Raw genomic sequence first — 11,967 nt, forward strand, 5'->3', positions numbered from 1 at the left:
TGACATCACAGAGCTCTGGGGGTAACACAGACTCTCACACTTTCAATGAGCATGCTCAGAACTGACCTGAGCGCTAAACGAGAGCTCACCTTACACAGTTTCTCTTCCTCTCTTTTCTAAATACACTACAGATGATCTGTTAAGGGTGCCTGACTGAGCTGAGTGTGGTGGGTATTTAAAAAGTATGTGAGTGTGTGTGTGGGTCTGTGCTTTGGAGTGGTATCAGTTAACAGGATGCATTCAAGTGTTTGGAAGTTTAGTAGGTCTGCATTTGCACTGAGAGAATCACAAATAGATGTAGCAGTAGTCATATGACGTTCATAGGAAGTTCTCTCAGACTTCACTGTGTACAGGACATTTATCTCTTTATGTGTGTGCGTGTGTGTATTTACACTGGATTTAGCTGCCCTCACAGTTAAAGTTTTGGTGCCGTATTGAAGACTGGTCGGGAACAACACTACGGGTGCCCATTATCGTGCACACCCATTAAAACAACATGTGCCTTGCTCCCTGCAATACGCTGCAGGGCAGGTCAACATTTGGTTTCCATCAATGGTTGCCTTCAATTAGACTAAACAAAGCCCTTGGGCTACACTCCAGACCTTCCACTGGCCCCTTGTAACGCATGAATCCTGGTGTAGAGTACACTTCATAACCCACGAATCCTGTTTCTAAGTACACTTCACAGGAAGGCCACAGCATTCGTGTGTGATTCCCAAACGGAAGCAGTGGCTCAAATGGATATTTAAGGACTGAATCCCTGTGCCAGAGGTACTTAAGAAGATCCGGGCCATTAAACCTAAATGGTCCCCTGTTTCTGTTTTCTAATTAGTGGAAATGGACTGTGTGGTTTACACCCCTGATTTGCTGAGGTGTCAGTGCACCTGACCTCCAGGTGTGAGTGAAGACACATCCTTCAGGAGCAGGAGCTCCAGGCTTTCTGCAAGTTCTGGATTTCCCCCGCCATGCTATTGTTACCCGCTATATTTTTCTCTTGTGTGTGTGTGTGTGTGTGTGTGTGTGGGTGGGTGGGTGTGTGTGTGTGTGTGTGTGGGTGGGTGTGCGCACACACATATAGACTGACTTCCTGAGGTGAATGTAAAAGTTTAAAATAAAGAAACTCACACAATGGAGCCAGATGAGCTGTATGCTGGAATGGTACAGACAGGTGCTTCCTGGATTCCTGACAGAAATTCCACACTTACCAAAACATTGCTTAACACATGCACACACTTATGCATGCACATGCACACACACCACATCTCCATTACATCACAGCTTATTCTCTGTGAGGGCCATTTAAGGTTTGGATCCCAGTTGTGCTCTATACCACCCATGGCTATGGTGTTGATGGTGGGATGACACAGTCTCCCTCTCTCTCAGGACTGGTTCAGCTTACAGACGATCCAGTGCAGTTGGTCAGCAAGCGGTCGGTTATTTCTCTATCTGTGTTTATGTAGATATGCCCAGGCTGTGTTCCAACCTCACCTGGAGCAGGAGCCTTCATCTTATTGCACTCACTGGAAAACAAGGGTACCATAACTTCAAAATTATTCCCCTCTGGGATCAATAAAGTCTGTTTGTCTATGGATTCATCCATCCATCCATCAATCCACCTCAAGAGTACAATGTAGCCAGTATTCTACAAAAGATGCAATGCCATTGCATATACTAGTGTCATCACCCTCCATAAGTAGAAGTGTTTAAATGACTCAGTATGAGTCCAACTGCACCAATAAGCCACCAGGACTAAACAGGCAAAATATTAAATAAGTAAATAAATAAACAAATGAATGGGCCTCTATGTAAACATGAAGTTTGAAAGGCTTGAAAGGTTTGGCAGTCAGCAACAGTGGAGCCAATCTCCCCATGACCTGATCTGAGTCGCCATGAAACATGGTCAGAAAATGATGAGGCATCACGATGACGACCCTGACGATGAGAAGTGATGAATGACGGGAAGTGCCATAAACACAGCCATGTACCCACACACACATGCACACTCACTCACACACACACACACACACACACACACACACACACACACACACACACACACACACACACACACACACACACACACACACACACTCACTCACACACCCACCCACACACACACACACACACACACACACACAGATGTACACACACATTATTATTAGTTACACTTATATAGCGCCTTTCCCAGTACCCAAGGACGCTTTACACTCAACACACACGTGCATATACACATGTACACACATATAAACACATATGGGTTGAGAGAGAGTAGAAGTGGCATTACAATATTTTAAAACATTTGGATGATATTACAGCACAGAAGTGTTTTCCAGTAGCATTGTTCCAGTAACTAACAAATGTTTGGATGTCCAATGACTGGAAACTATCAACAGTCATATTTCATCCAAAAAAACATGCAAAAAGTTGAAAGTGTCAAGTGTTATTTAAACAAACAGGGTTATTCAGCAAGTGCATTTCCATGGTGTAGGCTGTTGTGTTTATGACAGTTATTTGAGAATGGCTGACTTTGACAGAATACAAACACACACACACACACACACACACACACACACACACACACACACACACACCTCTCCTCAGTAAGTCTTGAGTCACACCACCCATTCCTCTGACTCTTTCAGTCTGTTTGCTGATCATCTCTGTATCACACTGCCACCAGACACACACACAGACACAACACCACAACACACACCTAACCTTTTTCTCATATCTCGTGTGTGTGATTTGCATTCAAAATGTTCTATTCCCTATTAATGTTTTGAACTATATCTGAGTATAGTCACTGAGGGTCAGGGTATCTTTGTTTAAAGCTTGTGTGTGTGTGTGTCTCAGTGCTTCTGCATTTGGAGAGAGGGGAACTGATAAAGGACAGGCTGGTTAAGATGAGTAATCACAAGTTATCGCTACCTCCATCTCTCTCCCTCCATCTCTCTCCATCGCTCGGTCTCTCTGTTCCCTGTGTTTCTCTCTCTCTACCTCTGCTTCTAAAATAAATGTCTTTCTAATGGTCTTTTCAGTAGGCTGGCTGTACAATTATACATAAAACAACACCAACACACTCACACACACACACACACACACACACACACACACACACAAACACACAGAAAAAGGAGAAGAAAATTGGATTCATACAAAACATGCTATGTTGAGTGTGTATATATACAAGTGCCATGTTCAGTGTGTGTGTGTGTGTGTGTGTGTATATATATATATATATATATATATATATATATATATATATATATATATATATATATATATATATATATATATATATATATATATATATATATACGTGCTGTTTGAGTGACCTTTGGACGAACTGGTTCTCAGTTCCTTATTCTTCGGAGAGACTGCGACTGGGTTTCATTCCTTCCCCTTTCTGGTGACCTGTGGTGTGTGGAAGTGTGACAAACCGTCATTCTCACAGGTGACATTCACACAGTACTTTCCAACTTGGCTGGAATGTGTGTATTTCGGGCAGAGTCCCCTGTCCTGTGTCCAGCGTCAGGAGGGCCACCATTGTCATGGCCTGACTGACGCTGCACGTCTGATGACAGCTCCACCTGTGGTTCCTTCAGGCATCATCTACTTCATCAGCATTAGTCACATCGACGTTTCCACTCGCGTCATGCCAAAGCTCATGTTTCCAGTCGCTTTGTATGGCATTTTGTTTGATACTGTAATTTATGATGTGGCTATAACTGCTTAATACACAACTGTTCTGATGCTACCAATAGACTCTAGCATAGAGCAAGTCTCTCTCTCACGTTCTCTCTCTCTCCCCTCTCCCTCCCTCTCTCTCTCTCTCTCTCTCTCTCTTCCCCACCCCACCCCCCCCCCCCCGTCATTCTCTACATTCATCTCATGCTGCCCTTAGCAACAGCTGGGTGGGTTTCGCTGCGTGGGTGACTCATGCACAGGTGAGGGAGAAAGTTAGAGAAACAAAGGGAGGAAGAAAAGAAGAAAGTGAGAGAAGAAGAGGAGCAAATAAGTTGGATTTTCTCCCGCACGCTGGGGGGAAGAGGCTTCATCCTCTCTCTTCGTCCTCTTCTCCCTCCCCCACACTGACATCACTTTGGTTCACTGCTTCGCTGATGACATCACCAGCGCTCAGGAAACAGCCCATCATTACCTCTGGCTGGTCGAAACATAAATTATCCTTCAATAATTGAGACAATAAGCCATAAACCACTGCGCCTCCCAAACTCTTACTGAACCTGTTCAGAAATATAGCGCAGATTTCATTTTCAGAATGAGGCCACTGGGAACACGCTGGGAGGACATACTGAGCTGGTACTGGTGAACTGGTGCTGTTGGGTCATTCTCGGTTTATTTTTCCGTCTACCTGTCCACCACAGTGGAAACGGCTTTGGACATTTTAGGCACCTTTGATGTATTGTGATCTTTTTATGCATGTAACAAATAACAAAAGCGATCTGATCAACACACACACTCACACACACACACACACTCACACACACACACACACACACTCACACACACACACACTCACACACACACACACTCACACACACACACACTCACACACACACACACACACACACACACACACACACACACACACACACACACACACAAATGCAATCAATAACGTAACAACCTCATGCGTAAAATTCTCTCACAGAAATGGAAGCCCATGTCCGTAGTGAGCGCTCACCAGTGATGGCGTTCTTTTGGGAGGTCCCAGAAAGTCTGAATGCAGGGTAAGAACGTCCCGTAAGTGCCAGCAGCGTTGCTGCGAGGGGTAGAACGAACAGCTCGTTACATAACAAAGAAGCGTGGTGAGTCACTGTAGCCGAAATCCCTGATATCTGCTTCCCACTTTAAAAAAAAGAGAGCAAGAGCAGGATGGAGACTGTGGAGAGAAAGAGCGAGTGGAGGAGAGAGAGAGAGAAATAGAGGGAGTGAAGGAAAGACTAGGTAAAAAATATTTGGTGATTCACTGGTTTGTATTTATTTAAGCTGTATTTTTATTCTTGTGGTGTGACTTTCATCTACATGTAGAAATGTACAGGTGCAGTGGAAGAGAGTGGGAGTGAGAGATAGAGAGAGAGAGAGAGAGCGAGAGAGAGAGAGGCATAGAAGTAAAGAATGATGAAAAATCCCTCAGGTGGAGGCATTTACTCTACCCGCCACCTCAGGGAGGTGCTAAATTTAGCACCCTAGCCCAGTGCCTTTATTAGAGCCTTAAACCCAGCCAGAACACACACACGCATGCGCAGTCACTCCTAAACACACACACCACACACACCACACACGTACAGGCATACCAAAAATTCTGCACGTCTACACCTACGTATTTGCACATACATACATGCAGTCAGAAACACACACACACCCCAACAAATGTGCATGTCTACACTTATGTATTTGCACGTGCACACACACATACATGCACATACATACATGCCTGTATCTCTGCTTCTGTCACACACACACACAATGTATCAGAGTTATTAGTGTCTCCTTTTTGCCCAACTTCTGACAGGTTCCAGATATCAGGAGGTCGGGGAATATCTCCCAACCAACACAACACATGTCCTTGATATGACTCATTGGGTGATTCAACTGTGGAGGTGTGTGTGTGTGCACGTGTGTGTGTGTGTGTGTGTGTGTGTGTGTGTACAGAGGAGTCAGAGTAAAGAGGTAATGTTCTCCTTCAGGAACAGCATCCATATCACTAATATGAAGTCAGCTGCTCCAGAAAAAACACTTAAAAAATAGGTCAGGGTGATATTTTTTTTATGATTTAGTAAGATGTGTGTACCAGGACACTATGCAGTGGAAATTGCTTTCACTCCACACAAATATTTCATAGGCAATGTTACAGGAACAATGTTACATGAATGGGAGGAAGTAATGCATGGAACAGGAGGGATAAAAGAGAATGACAATATTTAAAGCCAAATGTGGGGCTTTGAAGCCCTTGCAGGTTTGGAGAGGGATGGTCTATATGAGTTAGTCTGGTCTGGTCTATATGAGAGCTATATGAGCACACCCACCCCGCACTGAACACATCCCAGCACTACGCACACACCCTGCACTGCACACACAACCCAGCATTACACACACACACCTCCGCAATGCACACACAGCCTATCACTACACACACAGCCCATCATTATACACACATCCCAGCACTACACACACACCCCAGCACTACACACACTTCCACACTGCACACACACCTGGGCACTACACACTGTGATTTGGGGCAGCACAGAGTCAGAATTGGGTCCTCCTCTACACCACAGCACACATAAGCTACAGGAACACACAGCTAGTGCCGTGATGGCCAAAGTGCATTTGAAAGTTTGGGACCTCACCACATTCTCTGCATTGCCACCTGGGAATATAAATCCCAGACTCCCAATATTTTTTTTTATCATCTGGCTTGCCATAGTCAGCAGCACCAAGTCCAAGACTGAGAGATTGTGGCTCTAAAACCCTTTTAGAAATGTATTGAACACAGTGAGAACTGGTGAGTCAATTCTCGGATAAGTAAATAGCAAACTTGACTCACAGCAGCTGTGTGACTAGCAGCTTTGCGAACGCTGTGCGGTGTACTCCTGCTTCTCAACATTATTAAGGACATGAAACTTTAGGCTTTCATATTGAGCTGACAAAACAGGTCCAAACTGCTCCAAACTGATACAAACTGGTGCTTTATAAAAGATGTTAATGGACTGTAAAGAAAATAATATTTTCCACTGAATTTGCAACCGCCTTCAATTTAGCTAACAACAAAACTGATCCAATCCAAAATACAGATGTTTTAAATGGCTAGATGCTATTATCCAGGTTTATCTAAAATGGTATTTAAAGTATCTAAAGTGTCAGTGTATATATCACTCACATGCAAATGCACACACACACACACACACACACACACACACACACACACACACATTTGGCAACAGCAGCTGCTGTTAGAATGCCAGTGCTGATGACCTTGGCTCGGCTAACCATTGTAGTATGTGTGTGTGTGTGTGTGCGCGCATGTGTAGGTGACATCAGCATCTGAGACTTTTGAGGTCATCCTGTGCAGACCACAAGCGCAACCCATGTGATGGTAATGATCTATCACACACACACACACACACCCTCACTGTACATGGTTAATCAAGCTTGCCCCTCAGAAGGACAGAAATACAACTTGAAACAAAACAAAGTGCAGTCACACACAGCTGACATAGTAGGAGTGTATATCTGAGAGGGTGGTTACCTCACGGACTGTGACGCACAAACCCAACACACCGCAGTTCCGGCCTGCGTCTAGGATCCAGAGCGAGTCTCGAAACTGACAAAAACACACAATGACTCAAACCTGTCCAGTACACTCGCCAGGCTGTTTCTGTTACGGGTCCCTGAAGACATCAGCAGAGGCATTGGCGTGTGTGTGTGTGTGTGTTTGTGAACACACATGTGGTGGAACAACTGAACTCAGCATGTACTGAGGTGACCACATATTCTCTCTCTCTCTGTAAAAGTCGGATGCCCGTAAAATGGTTGCGTTTCACAGACGTTTCAGAGTGGGCGTGCACTGCTGACGATGCTGCTTATGGTCATGCTAACTTAACAGATCCACCAGCTAAACAAAGTAGATGATTCCAGGTGCAATCTGACCCGAGTACCCTCACTCCCTCGCAGGCTCGGTACTGTGCAGCGTAACAGTTGGCTACTTATGTTTTTAATAATGCAAAGCAAAAGCATCCAGTTTTCCATGTGTAGGTGACGAACAGAAAACCATAAGAAAAAGTGGAGAGAGACAGACAAAATGAGACGAAGATGAAGGGAGATGTAAATGAAAGGGGACAGAGGAATATAGAGATAACAGAGAAATGTGAACTTTAGTTTGCCTGCAAATGTGTTGAATAATTATGTATGAGTGTGTGTGTTGTTCTGTATGAGTGATGGCCTGTACAGTACACTAGAGAGCATTTTGTGTTTATCGACCCTCTGTTGCTGGTCCTGCATCTGCACAGGAGCCATTTCCTCTGAGCTCTTTCCCCTTCCTGTCTCCCTGAGTGACAAAGACTAGCAGGGGCCTGGCACTTCCTGTCCGACAGGAAATGGGAGCAGCTCACGGCCCATGCCGGCGGCTGTTTATGAGAGAGCTGGGCTCCTGAAACAATCCACATCCTTGTGCAATGCAAAGAATCCCCATGTGAAGGACTGGCAGACGCCGTCCGGACGGGTGGCGCGTTTAGCTGACCTCAGCGCTCCGGGCGTACGTGCCGTGTATACGGAGCATCCTCAGCGGTGTCGAGGTGCTACGGAGTTGCTGTGGCGTCCAAAGATCTGCACGTTCTGGAGGTGTGTAGTGCACATAAAGAAAGCAACAACCCAAAAAAATCCAGCATAATTTTGAGGAACTTTTTAAGGTTTATTAATCTGCATGCATATGTCAAAAATCTGAATCCACTTTAAACAGCTGAAATGTATTGAAGTAATCAGTAGTCAGTAGACAGTAGTCGTTCTGACAAACAGGTGGCGCACATTCATGTGAATTGCAGCTACATACAGCACAGGAGCTCCAACTTGTCGTTCCTTAGGGCAGTGGGGAGATGACCAGTTCGAGTGCTGCTGATGTCTAAGGGAAACAAAAAGATCCCAGTGGGTCAAAAGGTGCAAAATCGGGATCACATCGTCTGGTCAGATGAACCCAGATTTCTGTCACACTGTGCGGAAGGGAGGGTCAGAATTGGGCGCAAGCAGCATGAATTCATGAGCCTTTCCTGTCAGGGGTCAACAAGTCAGGCTGGTGGAGGTGACGTTTTGGTGCAGTGAACATGTTCTTGACAAACCCTGGGCTTTGCGGCTGACCGAGTTCGGTCAGTTCACTTCCTGGCAGCTGTTTACTCTGTTTACCATATGGCAGAAGGACACTTTTAGGAGGAAAAATGCGTCATACCACAGGATTGGTTCCAGGAATACGACAGTGAGTTTTCCTCGTTTTCCTGGCCTTCACAGTCCCCAGGTCTTATTCCCATAGGGCATCTCTGGGACCAGGTAGAAGAGGCAGTTTGGAGCACATCAGCACCTCCATCTAATTGGCGAGGAGCTGTCTTATCAACATGAGCCAAAATTCCCACAGAACGATCTCAACACATAGTGGAATCTGTGCCATGATGAATTGCTGAGGTTCTGAAGACCAATGTGTATGTGTGTTCACACTCTGGAAAACAATCAGTCCATTGCAGAATTTGATCTCTTCTTGTTTGGCAGTCATTCCATTCTAGTGTTGAATTCCAACACCTCATTCTACTTAATGAGGTATTGATTAAGTGATCACCTGAATCAAAGCTTATTTGTTGAACAGCGTGGGGCTCTGGTGGAGAGTATGCAAAGATGCAGGAATGCTGAAATTCAAGGTTACTCCACCAAATACAGATTTCTGAACTCTTCCTAAATACTGTGTTGTAAATATTAATATGAACTTATTTTCTTTGCATTCTTCAAAGCCTGAAGAATCTTTTTTATTTTGACCAGTTGTCATTTTCTGCCAATAAACGCTCCAAATTACAATATTTTTATTTGGTATTTGGGAGAAATGTCAGTAGTTTATGGGAATTTTTTTTTTTTTACTGAAACCGATATCCAGAAATAGTAAGTTCAGAGAAACCGATCATTTTTTAGTGGTCTCTTCATTTTTCCAGAGCCGTGTATCATTTTGTTCTCCCACACTGAGAAGGTTAACGGCAAACTGATGCAGAGATAGCCGGAGTGTGTGTTTGGGCAGCCATGCTTGAAGTCACACGTTGATGTCCACCGAGATAAACACTATTTCTGCGTTATCGGGAGCTCAGTCATCGTCCCCCACCTCCACACGCGCTTTCTGTTCTGTATGGAACTGTTTCAGGTTTGACGGAGAGCGGAACTAGAGCACTCATAACAGTACTGAAACTCTCTGCTCCTTGAGCCCAGGGGCTCGGCCCTGTGGGATCATCTAACGGTGTATGGGAGGTGGGGCTATTGCTAGAAAAGGGGGCTATTGAGTAAATATTTGCAATTTTATTGCAGTCAGCATTAAAGAATACTGACATCTTCCATTGTGAACCTTCTTATAATACTTGCTTAAAATGCTTACTGGACAGAAATAGGGCTCCAGTTTATACAGTATTTGTTATTTAAAGTGTCATACACATTCACTGATTAATTTAAGAATCTAGGCTATATACAATCTATTTAAATAAATTGAATTTAACCAATTTAAATGATTTATATCTGATTTATATCCTCTGAGAAGCTGCCTGATTCTGACTGCAAGCAACAACACAGACACAGACAGACACACACAAACACACACACACACACACACACACACACACACACACACACACACACACATTGTTGTAGTTGTATAATCACTCTTTGTATACAGTTTTAGATATTGATATTTAGATCAATAATCCACTTAAACAGATAACCTGTACAAAAATTACACAACACACTCATACTATTGCACATATACAAACACACACACACCATACACTCTCATACTAATACACACATATACTAACATCCACACATATTAACACATTCACACAAATATACAGGCACCTAATAATACACACACATATAAATACTAACATGCACACATATGCTATGAATGTTTCAAACTAGGCCTTTTATGTAAAACACCATTAAATGATGGCTGTCCTCTAAGCATGAGTAAACAATTTGTGTCTGTCTATCACACACACACTGGAAAAGGAGTAAAAAGGGACAGAGAGAAGTTCTGAATGAAAAATGAGGCATACATCAACCATGTGTGTGAGAGAGAGAGATACAGGGGACTGTGATTAGAGCAAAGAGAGAACAGCGTTGTGATCATGAACAGTATTTGATATTGTAGCAGTGAGGACAGCTAGAGCCACTGCACTCACACGCCATCAAACCTAGGGCACTACTGTTTAACAATAACTATACTGTAACACACACACACACACACACACGCACGCACGCACGCACACACGCACGCGCACACGCACGCACACGCACACACGCACGCACGCACACACACGCGCACACACGCACGCACGCACGCACGCACACACACGCGCACACACAGAGGCTGATTGGTGACTCACTATTACACCTATGCACTGTCATTACCTGACACAATAAAGGCTCTAACACAAAGTTACACAAATAACACGCAAGCTGTGCACCACCATGTAGTGTATGTGTGTGAGAGACTTGTCTATTGAGTTCAGAGGGGGATTTTAAGGCTTTGTTATTTTGTTATCTAAGTGTGTGTGTGTGCGTCTGTGTCTAGAAGGTGGAGATACAGAGCTCTGATTGAACAAACCTTGAGAACGTCTGCATTGTTTTCATAATGCTGCTGGTGTGTGATCACCCATCCAGCTAGTGAAAACTGCAGTCAATGCACACACACACACACACACACACACACACACACACACACACACACACACACACACACACACACACACACACACACACACACACACACAGAGCACTAACACACATACAACACTCACACATACAGGTGGTACACAACTTACGTGTGTGTCTGCACTGAAAGCGTAAAGGAGTGTGAGGCCATAGTTTTCATCAACACTCGAGTAACTTAAAAAAAAAAATGATGACGCAAACACCATTAGCAGCCCTGTCTCACCTCCTGAAGTGTGAGTGTGTGAGTGTGCTGTGTGCATGTAGAGAGAAACAGCAGAGCAGAATGGTTTGAGTGTAAAACATACTGCAGTCTAACGTCAAACCAACATGAACGACCCACTCCGAACCACATGAGGAAAGAGTCATTTTTGAAGTTCAGATTCACTTAAGATTCACTGATTCACTTTCATCTTCATTTTTAATTATGAATGTATTTCTCTCTCTCTCTCTCTCTCTCTCTCTCTCTCTCTCTCTCTCTCTCTCTCTCTCTCTCTCTCT

The sequence above is a fragment of the Electrophorus electricus genome, chromosome 21 (genome assembly GCF_013358815.1).
Source record: "Electrophorus electricus isolate fEleEle1 chromosome 21, fEleEle1.pri, whole genome shotgun sequence".
Classification (NCBI taxonomy): Eukaryota; Metazoa; Chordata; class Actinopteri; order Gymnotiformes; family Gymnotidae; genus Electrophorus; species Electrophorus electricus.